Consider the following 15,643-nt stretch of genomic DNA (forward strand, 5'->3'; position numbering starts at 1 on the left):
ACAGCTGATGAAACAGTAACACCTGAACTGTTTGGTTTAAAAATAAATACACAGAGGGTCATAGAGGGTAATGATTTTACAGTAAAAAAAAAAAAAAAAAAAAAAAAAAAAAAAAAAAAACAAACAGATCTAACTATCAATAGTAAACTGCATACGTGCTGTGGGCATGCCACTGCCAAAGTCAATGGGGAGTTCTGCCACGCTGCCAGAGTAGTGTTTGCATGCTGGTGTGAGTAGTCTTCTTCAGAGCATGGTCAGCAATTAGTGAACCCAGTGAAAATCTGATCCTATAAAGACCCTGCATGCAAGCACATCCTGCTCTACCTGCCTCATGAGCAATCCGATGCTCTTGCCCAGCTGACAGCAAGCAATGGGAATATTCTGGAGTAACTGGGAGGGGGCCAAGCAATTCTTTTAAAAGAAAAAAAAAAAAAAAAAAAAAAAAAAGCAACAACTCTTGAGACTCTTTTGTTTCTGTTGCCTAAGAAGTGGCCAAGGTATTGTGGATTGAATGCCTTCTGCTCCTGCAAACGCGTGGCAGCAGCATTTGAGCTGCACTCACTGTCCTGGCAGGGACCGAGGCTGTGTTAGGTCAGTGACGTCAAGTCCAGACTGAGGCACTTCTGTGCAGATTTTCTGGATCCAAGAACAAGGAAAGTATCAGAAGGTGTGGTAACACTGTGGTCAAATCAGTGTCCTGCTGTCCATCGAAAGGTTTGCAATATTTGGTACTTTACCTGAAGGCTCGAGTCCTGGAAATGAGTGATTCTGTAAGAACGTTGTTTTGGCTTTCATGGAAGAAGCAAATATTTAGATTTTTCTGCCTAGAATTGAAGCAAACCCTGCAAATTCAAACACTAAGTGGCAAATATAGAGATCCCTATTCAAAAACTTCTGTTACAAACAGAACCACAGTCTTCATTGCTGCAGGCCGGCCTACTGAATAGCACTTAGAGGTGGTTGTACTGGATGTGTGTGTAGCTTTATCATGGCAGTTGAACACAAATAAATATAACTAATGCGCAATAGGGTGGGATCAGGGGTTAAGATGCAGTGTATATGCAACTGGACCCCTCATTGGAAGGATTTGGCATGGCTCAAATAAACTTTTGTGTTTCTTATTCTGAATAGAAATGAACAACTGTCTTCTCACCTGGGGGTGTAAGCTGTAAAGGAAATTTTGCAGATGAGGAAAGGAGAGAGCCTGCACTATGTCTCCCTCATTGAGAGACAAAATTGTTGTATTCACTCCTAATGTAATTTCCAACTTCAGTAGAAGAATATGACATTTATTTTTAAAATACCGCAATTGTGTTCAGGTATGTATGAATTCACCTTGGATGCTTTTTTTATCTGTTTCCTTTTTATATACAAGGTTGTCATCATTTTAGAACCACTGGGAAAACTGTCAATACATCTTAACTAGGTTAAGATGTTCTGAGAATTAGGTTCATCTTCTAAGATGGTTTCCATAACCGATGAAAAGCAAGAAGCAGCTCCAGGGGATTAGTCATTCCACCTGGTTTTGATATTTATTTCAGGAGAGGATGAGCTTTCTCTGAAGAAGCCTATCCCTTCCTGTTGACTCTAGAGAGCTAAGATAACTTGCTTGTCTGATCTTCAGGTAGCTAAATTTGGCTGAGGAAAGTCCATTTTTAGTCATCTAAATCCCTTGACTTTCCCTCACCTGTTTTTGAAGGATGTTTGCCTTCTCTGCATTCACAAGCACTTGACCATCAGTGGTGCATTACCTTCAAAATGAAATCTAATTCAAAGGACTTAAAAACAAGGAGAAAGATCTTCTTGTAACTACTAGTGATGGATGATTGCTATGGTCACACAGAGCAACATAAATCTTGGTGGCACGCCCAACAATAAAAAGCAGACAAATTCAGCATCTCAGGGAAGCCGTGTATTTAAGCACAGGAGAGACATACAGGGAAAGGTTTTTAGAAATTACCTCCATTAGGAGGGCAGATAAACACCCAGTGAAGTAATTTTGCCTGCCCATCACTGAATAATGTGCTCTGAAATGGAGAGCTACACTGCACTTCCACTCTCTTCAAGCAAGCGGCCTTGCCAGCAGTTTTTGAGAGAATGTAATGAGAGAAGAAATCCCCTCAAACATTCAGGCAACCACATACATCCCAATTACCTGCCCCAAATAACTGAAGCTGCTGTGTGTAATTATCAGTTATCTGCCTGCTGAAGTTCACTAGTAATTAGATATAAAGTACCTGACATGTTTTCCAAATGTGTATTCACCATTTCCAAATGGTGTCTGTGTTGTGCAGCGGTATAAAAAGCATTGGGGCTAAGGTGTGGGAGGGAATTTTTTAAAGGTGGAAGTTGAAAGTCTGGGATAAAAGTGGGCTAATCAGCAGTGAAAGCAAAAGTAGCCCTGTCTCACAGGCTGTGCCCCAGTGGTCGGTGTATGATCTTTTGCACTGATAGCAGTTTCTCTTCTAAAAGTTGAGTATTTGTATTACAGGAAAAGCAAGATGCACCAACTAGGAAGGAGTAGTTCATCATATTAAGCACTCTACAAATGCAGTGCACTGGTGAGCATCCTTTAGTAGTTCCCTCTATAGATAGTCCACAAAAGACCTAACTCAATGCTATCTGCAGTAAAAGGGTATTTGGGGTGTTTTTAGTGGGAATAGTAGTTTTCTGCTTTCGTGGGCTCCTTGTGTCCTCAGTTTACCTCAGAATAATAGTTTAAAATAGCCAGGAATGGCTTCCTTGGCAGGGAAAATTCACAATTAACTGAAGTACGAGATGCCACTTCCCTCTAAGGACAGAGCTGTAGTAAGTCCGAGATGACATGGGAAATGAGGGAACAAACGGGGAATGGAAGCAAATATGCACAAGCTACATTTACTTTCCAGCTGCTCAGGAGGAAGCCTTGAGTCTGTGGCAATGGAGAGCACTAGAAAAGGGACAGGAGGGAGCTCAAAAGAGGTTGGAAGAACCAAGCAGTCTTGAAGGCGGAAAGGTAGGTGGGAATGCTCCTCCACACTTTGAATTCATGGTGTTTTGCAGTAAGTCATGCTTTTGGTAGAATAAGCTGAGATTTACTTTCTGTGATTAATAGAGGAATCCAATTCAAATGTGGAAGTTTCTCAGCATGACTGTTCCATCTGTAGGAACCAGGCCTTGGTACCTTGTGGACAGAGCTTGGCTTGGGAAGGCAGGCTCTGTCACTTGCTCCGAGGTGTTTTACCTGTCTCCTCAATGGGGAGAAGCCTCTGAGGATGCATTTTCATCATTTGTCCACCTCTAAGTTGTTCTAAAGAGTTTTGAATTTATGGCCAACTTTAATCAAACGTGAAAGAGAAATTCAAGAGCTGGAGAGGAAAGCTGAAGTTCGAAAAGTTTGGAAAGTAGCAATGGAGAAGAGTTGTACAGAAGCTTCTCCTCCAAGGAGAAGGCAGAACTTGACCATCACTGTCCCGTTGCAGCAGCCATCTGGTCAGTCAGTCACAGCGTGGTCGATCTCCTGCACAGGGGAAATATTGAACATGGAGAGAGCTGGACTCTTGTGGTGAGGGAATAGGGGCAGGGATTTTGGTGACAAAAAAAATCCAATCCATGGGAAATCAGGCTTCATTAGTTCTGCTGCTCATGAAACAACTTATTTCTGGTAGCCCTGGGAAAAGTCTCTCTATTTTACACTTATAAATCAAGCTTATTATTATTTAAAGTGCTTTGGCTGTATAAAAGCTAATGTTTTTCCAGGTTCCAAAGAATTCTGTACAATGGACGCATGTTCGTAACTGATGTATGCTTGTAACAGTCGGTGCGGCACTTTGGGTAGAACTGGGGTATGTGTTGAGCATTTCAGCCCCAAGTCAGCAAAGCTGACCTGATGGATCAGGTCCGATGCTTTGCATCTCAGTTTTCTAACTGTTTGAGCAGATGTTATTTCTGAAGAATAAATCATTTAACCTGGTTTCCTAAGGATTTGGGATGTCTGCAATTGCTCTGTATGCTCACACATACGTCTCTTAGTTCTGATCACCCAAAGACCTATTTAAACTAAATTTAACTGAAGCAGGAGGTATGTTTCTGCAAGTTTTGTGAAGCTAGAAAAGAGGCATTATTAGTTCTAGAAAGGAAAAGGCTGTTTTGATAACTCAGTCCTAGCAGAAATCAAGCCCTTCAGAGGCATTAAATAACAAGACAGCTTCACAGCAAATAAGAATTCATGGCTCATATGGCTTAGAAAACTACCTGTATCTGTTAGATTAATAAAGCTTTAAAAAAAAAAAAAAATCATATTAAAAAAATTGTTCAGAATTCTTACTCCAAAATGGTCTTGGATCTTTTTCTTGCTAAGGGACACATGTGGCAGCCGACACATTGATACAGACATGAACTAGCATCATCCAGAAGCAATGCTGGTTCTCTCGCTGGCCGTGGGGCTGTTAGGAAGCCTGGCTGGCCACAGGATCCCTCCCCTGGTCACCTTTCTGTACTCCCAGGAGGGGAACAATGAAAGGAAAGTTGGCCCAGACATACTAATCTGAGTCCTAGGATGAGGAACAAATTGCTTGTCAAATCGCAGTATTATGAGAGATAATGTTTCTGTTACTCATACAAAGAGTTAGCAATTACATTGCAGCTTTATTTTGGTTTGCTTTTCTTTAAAATCAAATGAATATCAATCTACAATCAATAAAGAAAGTTGCCTATAGGCAGTTTTGCCTTCGAATCTACTTCATGGATCAGCTGCTAGTAATTTATACAGAGTCAATAAGACACATTTCAAAAGTGAGGTTTTTCTCCCAAAAGGCAAAACTGCTCTAATTTACAGCTTGATATGAACTGGGCAAACAACATACACCTGAAGTAAATGTAATTTCTAATTTACAAGCAACTCCAGTAAAAGATTAGATCTGATCTGCTCTCTATGCAAGTAATCTATGGATATTTATATTATGATAACTGGAGAGCATAAATTGCTTTTGTTTTTCCTTTTGGGTATCTCTTTCATTTGTTTGTTTAGCAAAGCCTGCAGGGGAAACGAGAACAACTATAATTACAGTCACAGTTACAAGTTGTGGGGTCTGTAGATAATAAGCTACAAGGCATTTCTATTGAGCTTTTTTATTATTATTTAGTTAAAGAATGCTTTTTCCCCAGACGATCCATCTGTATTTTGTAGGAAGGAGAATCAAAGCAATAGCTGTCAAATATCTGTGAGATAGCAGATTTACAAATTAATCCCATTGCTTGGTATTTCCACAAAGGTTGCAATCCGTAATTGGTGCTAGAAACTATAATTAACTTATTAGAAGCACTCTGGCAGTTAGGTGTGCAAAATGGCAGCAGGTGTGTAATATCATTAGAAATACTCGGTATAAAAAGCACCTCTGAGTTTTATCCCTTTAGTTTCATGCTACCAGCTGCCAATTTGATTGGTTAAGTAGTTTTGGGCCGTGCAATACTCTTTCTTTTGGATTGATGTGTTTATTACTTTTTATGACAGGGGATCCCAAGGCAGATGTTCAATAAAGAAACAAGCTGCTACAGACCAGAGTAAAGAGATAGGTGGTGTAGATGCAGGAAATTGGGAAAGTTATCATATGCAGTAAGTTGTTATTGAAGATTTTGCTCCCAGCATTTGTAGCAGTTGTGTTATATGCTCTTCCACAGACAGTAATCTAACAGGGAATTATTGAAAGCCAAGTGCCAAGATTTTAAATTGCACTATATGATCTGGAGCTGCTACTCAAACAGGGAGCTGGAGCTTTGAAATTATAAAGATGTGGCTGTGCCATTTTTAGGAGAAATGTGTGTCAACTGTTTGAGCTGGTTTGCTCATGCACAGCCTTTTCTCACTGAGAAAGATACACAGCTGAAGCTGTTTTCCTTTGCACCTTATGTAATCATAAATGTTAGGACAAAGTAAGTGAAAATCATTACTTGGAAGGAAAATAGCTCAGAATGTGGATAAAGGGAGAACAAATTCGTAGTTGTGTAGAGGTCTGATTTATGCATCAATCAAAGCCAAGTTCTGCTCTATTTTCACCAGCAAAAATGCGGGATCATCACATTTGGGTGAATGGGGACATACAGATGGATCCACGAGAAAAGCAATAAGGGAGACAGGTTTTTTAATTCCTGTAACTGCTCACAGCTTGGTTTGTGTTTTGTGCAGTTTTAAGGGGAAGAGAAAATACAAGTTTCTTTCATTGCAGTCAGAAACTTTTGAACACTCCTGTAGGGAAAAAGCAAATACTTTCTGGAGAGACTTGTTGGCATAGCACAGCATCTCCTTTCAAGTGCTTTAAAAGGAAGCAATAGAATGTGATTGACAGAAAAATTTCCTTTTTAATTGTTTTGGTGTATTGTGCTGGTTTTGTGACTTTAGTTTAGCGTATTACATCCAGGTAGGAGGAGAGCTAATTCATGAAAGAGATTTTATTTTCTAATTTGATTTTTGTTAATACCCCTAAAGCCTCCAGAGGCAGATGGCCAACATGTTTGGATGACATTGAGAGCAAAGTGTTCTGCTCCGTCCATGTTCTTTAATCCACTGCTTCCTTTATTTTTTTACCAGCAAATATGAGTGTCATCCCTGAAACAGTATTCTTCCACCTGTGTTTTGAAGGGATCAGTGTCTCGCTCTGCCTTTTGCCACCGCTGAAATGCTTCCTGCCATAGCCCTGTAATCTTCTGACCTTTCTGAGGCTCAGCTGTTCAAACTCCAGTGGGCACAAAACGCTGCCCTGCCTTCTCCCGCAAACAAAGAAGGTGTGACCAACCTCGCCATCCCGAATTTTCCCACTCCCGTGTGTGTTAACAGTCACTTGAAACCTACCTCTTTGCTCGTAAGACCGTTGCAGACTTGTTCCAGCCTGCCTCGGAGGCGCTGCCTTTCTGTACCCTCTGCTTCTTCCTATTTGTTTTGTTTATAAATTAAAGCACGGATTGTAAGGAGAAAAATGGTTTCTTGCCATCTGTGGGATGAAATGTTTTCCAAACCCCCCAAAAGTCCTGAGGGCTGCAGGACTTCCCATGGCCTGAAAAGGCAGACGTCATGAGCTGGGGCAGGTCACTTCCCAGCTCTTCCATTCTTTTAAGTGGAAAGCTGTTGAGCTCTTGAGGGGAATAAAAAAGAAAAAGCCCCAGATATTATTAGATTTATTGTAATTATTAGATTATATGTCAGACCAGGCTAAACAACAAATTATATATGATATTTAGAATGTCTGTTGATTTCAGTGTAATTAGCAGTAGACACTGAGATAGGCTGACGCTAGAAATAATGAAGAGAAATGCCAAAAAAAGAAGTGGTGATGACCAGAAGTGGTGTTATTGTGAGAGGCAAACACAAAATTTGAGAGGGCTTTCAGTAGCAGGATGTATCGTGTGTCTCAAAGCACTAACAAAGAGTTGGAAGAGACAATGCCGACCTCAGGAGCTGAGGAGTAGAGGGACAAGGGAGATGAGAATCATGCTAAAAAGCAATATAAGCAGTTGTGGGAAGTGACGTTTTTAAAACAAACCACTGTGGTTCCTGTATTGTACAAACCTAATAAGACATAGTGAAAAATATTGGATTTATTTTTACAAGTTAAAAGTGACCTTGTTGGCCTTATGAATGGATTGACTTCTCACAGTACCTCTTAAGGGCATTAGGGTTATGACTAACTCATAAAAATAAATCCAATATTTTCCCCTTGGCCATGTCATATCCAGTGTTGGAATTCAGCTGTGAGAACTGGTGGGGCTCTGACTTTCATTTAGTTTGACCTCCCATTATGAGGAGTACTCGGCTCTCAATCCTGGTGGGCTGCAGCATAATTCCAACAGCGGTCATATCACATACTGAATGGAAATAGAGAAAAAATCCCAGGAAGGCCTAGAAAATAGAGGGTCGAGCAACAAAGTATATAACTGAAAACAACATATAAAAGGAGTAAGACTTTCAGATAGTGATACTTTTTTTCCTTCCCTGTTTTTCATTTGACCTGCATAGCAAATCAAGGCTGTTACATTATACACTCAGTATGGAGAAAAAAAAATCCTAGCTGATGACTTACCTCATGCAGATATTCCATTCTGTTAGAGTCAGAAGAGCATTAAAAAAAAATCTAGTCAAGAAAATAAGTAGAGAATAAGTGGTTTAAAATGTACATGAGGGCTTTAAAAGTGGCAGACACCCCAAACTAGTATTTGTGATAGCACAAGATCTCTACCAAGCAGTGACCTTGTCCGAAGCAGTTGGAAAACACAGTTTGCTTCGGCATCCTTGGATGCCTGCAGCTATGGATGAGAAGCTTTGTTCGCTCACCTTACTAGGCTGTCTACCACTGAAGGCCTGTATTGGCTTTGTGCATACTTCAGAGGAAAGCAGTCCTGCTGTAGTTACTGCAAGGCATAGATGAGTAAAGGTTCATTTTAAGTGTCTAACAGATGTGCTCTTTTTGTAACCCATGTATTCCACATCTCTGCCCTGCGTGATGACCATCCCCTTCCTAACAGGCCCAAATAAGGCTATATTCTTGACTGAGTTACTTTTCAAGCTCCAGTGCATTCATCTGGACATAGTCTTGGGCAACTGGCTTGAGGTGGTCCAGCCTGAGTAGGAAATTGCACCAAGTGACCTCCAAAGGTACCTTCCAGCCTCAGCCACTGTGTGATTCTGATACCATCATCCTGAATCCAAGCTGTCTAGGCTAATTTACCTTGTCAAGAAATACAAGGTGGACAGAAAACCAGTTAATGACATAGGAGTGGTGTTAGTGTGTTAACAAGAAGGTTTGGCCATTAAAATTAGCCAGGCCAACTACAATAGAAGCAACATGAGATTAAAGATTTCCTGCACTATGACTGCCCTTGCAAGGATAAACCCTAAACTAGTTTAATTTGGATTCAGCACAAAGTCTAGTGCAAAGAACATATAAATCCATGTATCTGTGTTTATCTGAAGCCACACTGGATTCCAGCCTTGGTTACTGCGAGGTCAGTTTTGCCATTGTTCAGTGTTGCCCTTTCTCCTCACAAATGTTCCCCCACCAAGTTGAGCAGCATGCTGAATTACAACTGTAGAAAATCACCAATGACATGCATATGCTGTAGGCATTTTTGAGGTTGCAGGGCTAACAGTAAATATTCACACTTAAAATATTGAATTTAGGTTTATATGCCATGGAAATGTTGAGTACCTTCTTTGCTTTGTTTCCTCTGCTTCTGCTTTTCCCATGACTCTTTTATTACACTGAGCAAGTTCCATATCTGTAACATCCAGAAGTTGATGAGTTCTCATGTTGCATTTCCTTATTTTTCTCTGAAAATTTTCAATGAGTATTATTTTACCTGCATTGTTTTGGAGTCCCAAGTATTCCCATAGTCAGATCAATCATGGGAAAAATTTCATTCCTCCACCCAGAGATGCAGGGTTCCAGCAGTCTGACAGATTTCAGCCCCGCTCCGTGCTGCCTGGTCTTGTAGAGGATGAACGGTGGGCTTTCCTCTGGAACAGCCCATGGCCCTTATTGTGCCCCAGGCCAGGCAAATACCGTGCTCTGAGCATCACGGTGACCTCTGCAATCGCTGCCTCACGCTAAAAGGTGCTTTGGCATGTAAGCTGTAACCACAGATTTAGCTTTCTTTATGAGACACCATAGTCAGGATTTAAAGGTGTTTTTCCTAAATGTGACAAACAAGCCTGCTGAACCAGCTAAGAACTGTTATTTATATAAACTGGCAGTGATGTTACCTTGTATAAAATATGTTTAATTCTAACCAATGCATTTTTGAGTTATAGTTTCCATAAATATTTGTGAATACATTATGATAAAATCTAAAACCTTGGCAACAGTTAAAAGGAGAGAGTTTGCAGATAAAAATCAATATTGCCTGCAGTATCCCAAGAGAACATACTGCTAGTGAAGTTTAAATTAGCTTTGCCCTAAAATCCAAGACATTCCTGCAGCATACTTTAAAGCATCTTAAAGTGTGAAGGAGTTAAGCTAATTACTGTAGCATTTGAAGACAAGACATTTGTAAAATTAATGGGCTAAAGTCTGCAGTCTTTTCATTCAGCAAAAATTCCCACTGCAGTTGTGTGTTTATAGAAGAGCTGCAGAGTTTGGTCCCCTGCTTTCAGACAGTGGCATCTAGCAACAAAATACTCCAAATACCTTTTTCAGCAAGTCATGCAGCCCGTTCGGAGCAGCTCTGCAAGGCAAAACATGTGTGCTAAAGGCCTGAAGTCCATGCTATGGGTGTTTCAGGGAAGTTTACATCAAATTAGCTCAGGTCTGGTGCCATACAGCAAGTGCTCCCCTGTGGCTGGAGAACATCCCTTCAGATTCACCTGAGAGGAGCCCAGCTCGCCCAGTGGCTTTCTGCTCTGTGGTGTAAACCAAAGCATGGCGAGCGGTGGTGTTTGGGAGAGTCACCTCAGGAGCGTGCTCCTCATCTGAACTAAGACACCACCGTAGAGATGTGATGAGTGAAGGAGAGCTGTGGTAGTAGCCCCAGGTAGCATGAGCCCCCTGCAGTAATGCTACCCTGCTTTACCTTTCCCTTGAGGTGTGATGCTGAGTCCTGCACAAAACTGAAGCTGGCAGAGCCCTTGGGAAGGCACATGGCTGCAAACTGCTCTTCTTTCTCAGCTACTTCAGCAACGAGCAGAAGTAGCTGGTGTGAGGGCAGGGATAGCATTTACCTGGGAAACCCAGAGCCCTGTGCTTGGGTCAGGCACGAGCTCTGTTCAGCAGCTTCATTCTTGCTCGGTGTTGAAGTTCTCACACTAGGACATGACTACAGAATACAGATAAATAGGGAGGAATTCAGTTAACAGCTTCTTTTGTGAAGTGTTAGAAGGATGCAACCCTCTGCTGAAGTATTTATAAGGCAAAGCACTGGTGCTCTGCAATCCATTGGCACCACTCTCACTGCAGAAAGCACTGACCTCTGAGCTCAGGCTTCGAAAGGCAAGTTGTCTGCTAGTCGGTTGATCCCAGTCTGTTTCTCCTCTAAACCAGTCAAAGTCAGTAGGGGAATTACAGAGGAGACTGCAGCAACTTGTGCTGCCCCCTTAACGACGAGTAGCCTTGTTCCTTCCAGGCTGCAGGGACATTTCTTCCACATCTGTTTTTTAGCTGAAGATTTTTACAAGGCATTCACAAATGTGAAAAAAAATTAGTATATGATGTGAACATTCACCCAGCTGCATCTTGCCATGCTTTATTTTGGCTATGGAAGCTGCTAGCTGGAAAAAGGTCAGGATAACTATAACAGACTTCTGGGTTCTTGCTGTTTGAGAGACTCCAGACTTCACTCACCTTAAAAAAAGCATTGCTTTGGTTTCCTGACAGGTAGGGCTCAATTAACGGAAATTAAAAGTTGGTTTGAGATCGAGGGTGGTTGGCTGGGTGTGGGAGAGGATAGCTGGCTCAGAATTTACTGCATGGACTCTGCTGTAAAATGCTAAGATACATGTTTCACATTTTTTATCTAAATATAATTGCATTTCTGAGTGTTGGCCAGATGAAAAGAAACAGTGCACCAGATGCAACACACACACACACACACACACACACACACGTATTTCCCTGCCCTTCGCCTTTCTAGAAAAATCTCGTCCTTCCAGTAGATTCATTTTCGGATGAGGTTGCTTGTCTTTTTCCAGTTCATAGATGGAGTGAATAACTGAAGTCAGACTGGCAACGGTCATATAGAAAATTGTTCAGACTCCCAGGAAAAGTGAGATAATTGCACTTCTTACAGCTATCAGCCAATACAGCTTAGTTTCACTGGAGCAGTGACTGTTAGTATTTGGTTTCTTCCCAACTGCAAATTGAGGAAGGTTTTGAAATAAAATTTTCTAACTGTTCCTTAGTCCTCTGCCATGTTCTTAGAGTTTGCAGCAATTTCCCAAGTAACAAGCCTTTATTATTGCAAACCCTATATTAAAAATGCTTATGTAGTTGCTGCGCAGCTCACCAGCCTTTTGCAGGGTGTCTTTAGTGCCTGTGCGCTTACAAGTTTATTGATTCCAACCACGGTCTGAATCTGTCCCCTGCCTTTAAATTCTTTCAGCGTTTTTTGATGCATCAATAACCTGTGAGTCTTTTACCTGCTTTCTTGCAGCTGTTTAGTGTCTCAGTCACCCTTTTGGCTCGTAGTAGGAGCCTTCAGACTTCCCTTGTAGCTGCCTGTCTGCACGCAGGTAATAGCAATGCCTGTGAGCGCTGGGTCCTGGCACGCAGGACTTCCCCTGTTCATCCCCAGCAGCTGCCCTTTTAGCGCAGGCTGGAGAGCTCACAGTCTCCTTGACAGATTCCAGAATGTCCTCTCTGAATTGTTTCTTCCCTGGGGCAATCTGAAGGAATTTGCCTCAGATGACCGCATTCAAGCAAATCTCACCCTTACATTTCACTTTAGTCAATTTAAAACTCACACTTTATGTGGCCTTGGCTGCATAGCTTATGTCATCCTTCACCGCAATACAGACCTGCTCCTATCTCGTTACAAAGTGCTCAGCTCTGCCACCAGGTTTGATATACACATACAGAGCTATACTGAATTATTAAGGGTTTCACTTAAACCAGCAAGGCTCGGGAAGTTTTGAAATTCTATCTTTAATGTGACCTGCAAGGTTTAGGTACTAGAGATGTCTCTCAACAGTCGATGCTTTTAATACACTCTGTGCTGCAGTAGTTTATCAGAATGGGAAATTGGAAAGGATGGCGCTTCAAATCTGCAGCAATTATATGGAATCTGAGGTAGATATATGTATTCTGACTTCGGACATCTCTGGCTCTATTGCAGCTTGGCTGCAACAAAAAAATTAAAGACCTTTTCCTCTTATGTACATAAACACTGAAATCCTCAAATCTTCCTTGTCAGACAAAAGCCTGGGCATTCATTCCATGATAATATTTTTCATGTGCCTTACAGTAGGAATTATTCTGAGTGTTCAACTTTGCCTCAGTAGGTCAGAGATGATATTCTTTTTATACAGATCTTTAATATAAGCAATATTCTCTCTCACCCCTGACTCATAATACAGCAGTTTTCCTTCAAAGCGTAAATTAAAGTGAAGCCACAAAAGGGTCATTAATGGACTTGGTAGAGTCAATATCGAGGGTATCATGTACTGCCTGTTTAATATTAAAAGCAAAGTCAATGGAAGTATGGCCTTAATATATGTGGGCTTTGTGAATACCAAAGAGATTGTGGGGAAAGTTTAAACTTAGGAGTGTGCAGAGAGATGAAACAGCTTGTGAGGAAGCATAATGTTGGGGTTCATTCCTGAAAACCCAGGAAAATACATGCCTGCAGTTAGGATTAGCAGAGGATTAGCATGGTGTCATCCACTGTATTTCATACTTGGAATTTTGAAGAATTCTGGTGGAGGGAAAAGATTTGTAGTTCCAGAGCTGCCATTTGAACAGCAATATCCAAATAACTGGCTAATCTTATCCTTCAAAATAATGAATGAAAAGGCCAGGATGCCATAGCAAAACCCTCTGCAGAGCATACTTTGCGAGAGAACTAGTAAGACACACAATGTAACTTCATTCTGCTTACGGAGTGTGAGACTTTTAGAGGACCAATTAAAAGAGACTTAAAATGCAATTAAAGGAGAAATCACTTGGCAACAGGGCATTAGCTATCTCTCCAATCAGCATTGCATTAGCGAGCCTTTAGGAAGAGATTTGCTGGTGGATAAAATCTTTGCAAAGCATAACAGCATGGCTGAGCGATGGCAGCTGATAGGCGCTGGGAGAAGCTGGCCTCCAGGGAAGGGACCCGGGCTGTGTTCTTCTTGTGCTGGGATGTGAATAGTGCCAAGTGCTGGGAGAGAAAGCAGATCCATAGAGCTGGCTGCACTGGAGAACAGAGGCCACAACTTGCAGCACATCTCGCCCTACAGAAGCCCACAGTGCCACCCGGCTGGTCTGCAGCAAACCGCCAGCAGAAAGGATGCACTAAGCACTGCGTGGGAGACCAAGCGGCATGCACAGGGCTCGTGCCAGTGCACAGCACTCTCACTAATTTAACAACAAACAATTATTATCTTGGTATACAATCACATCTTCAGCTGGCTCAAATGTCTTCTATCAGGTGACATGAAGGTGCACAGATTTGGCATAACTGCTTGCTAGACCAGGGCCTGAGGCATCTTTATGTCAGAAAATGACCAGCTTCGGTCTTTGGAGTTGGGCTGTTTGACTCATCATGGTGTCTGGAGGGGACATGGATAGTGATTTTTTCAGAAAGGAGGCTCAAGGTTTTACCATGGTGAGATTTCAAAGATTTCTTCTACTTCCTTCTTTGTAGGATCTTGGCTACACAAGGGGTTTCTCCCAAGTGTTGACTGTCCCAGTCTTCTCTTTTTCAGCACGTACCATCAAGGAAAAGAAGTCATTTTCCTTTGCCAACATTCCTTGTGGTTGAGATTTCCTTCTGAAGCTATTAAACCCTGAGTTCATTTTTTACGGGGAGGAACCAAATGGGAAGACCAGCGAAGGTGGTTTTGTTGGAGGTGCATTGCTGGACAAACAGCACCACACTAGGTATGGGGACAAATTCTGCTTTCCTGAATCTGGCCTTATGCTCAGCTAGCATTGCTGTACTCTGATCTCACATTTTTCTAGAAATTGCACTATTGATCAAGCAGCCAAAATTTGGATGGGAGAAGGAGACGGGGCACATGCTGTTTGCATCTGGGTAGGCCACTCCTGCATCACTTGTAGCATACGAACGGGTCAAGCTCTCTTACCCTTCTGGCAAATGGTACTGGAGGAGGCAGCCCTTCTGCTTCTACAACTGCCAGTGCAGATCTGAATACCAGTCTGGGTGTCCCTGGGAATGGCAGACACCGGTGCCATGCCTCAGCTCTACTTCAGTGGGCTCCTCAGTAAAGCTGCAGGGGACGAGGAAGGTGGGGAGGTGTGTCAACACGCCTTGCTCCTGCACCATGGACTTACCCTTGAAGGGCACCTCTGTACTGGGACAAGGTGATATTTCAGATATTGCTTAAAGTTTCTGTATGTTGGATTTTGAGCCTGGGAGCCATAAACCAGAAAAGTCTGAAGAAGATAAGATGAGCACTTGTACTAAGAAAATACCAAAGGCAGAAACAAGGATTTTTTGTCGTTGTTGTTTTCTTCTTTGTTTTGTTGTTTTTTTGAGGAACAAATCAGTACATAGCAGGTGTGTGTGTGTGTCCAGAAAAAAAGGACTTAGCAGGAACTTCCCTTTGTGAAGTTAAGGGCTGCAGCCCCAGAGCTGAGCTTGACCTCGGGACCTGACCCAGGCAGTGCTCCTTGTCCTTGGGACGGACGGCCTGCCGTGGCCTGCAGCTGAATTGTGCCTGATGCTCTCCTTCAGATGAGGTGATAAATGCCATGAATGTGGCTTTATCAATAGATGGGAGATGGCCTTTTAAATATCTACATCTGCTTAGGCACTGAAGGCTGTGAGTGAGGCCTCTTGGAGATGAAAATGTACATTTGGGTACTCTGCGGTCACAAACTGCGGCCTGCTTTGTTCAGCCAGGGGTTCTGCTCTGCTTGTACACGTGGCTCTGCACGACACAAAAATAGTTTTAATTGTCTGTAATGTATGGCGAAGAGCCACGGCGACAAACTGCTTCCCACTGTCTCATGCCAGA

Source organism: Aythya marila, assembly GCF_965140915.1.
Source record: "Aythya marila genome assembly, chromosome: 12".
NCBI classification, from domain to species: domain Eukaryota; kingdom Metazoa; phylum Chordata; class Aves; order Anseriformes; family Anatidae; genus Aythya; species Aythya marila.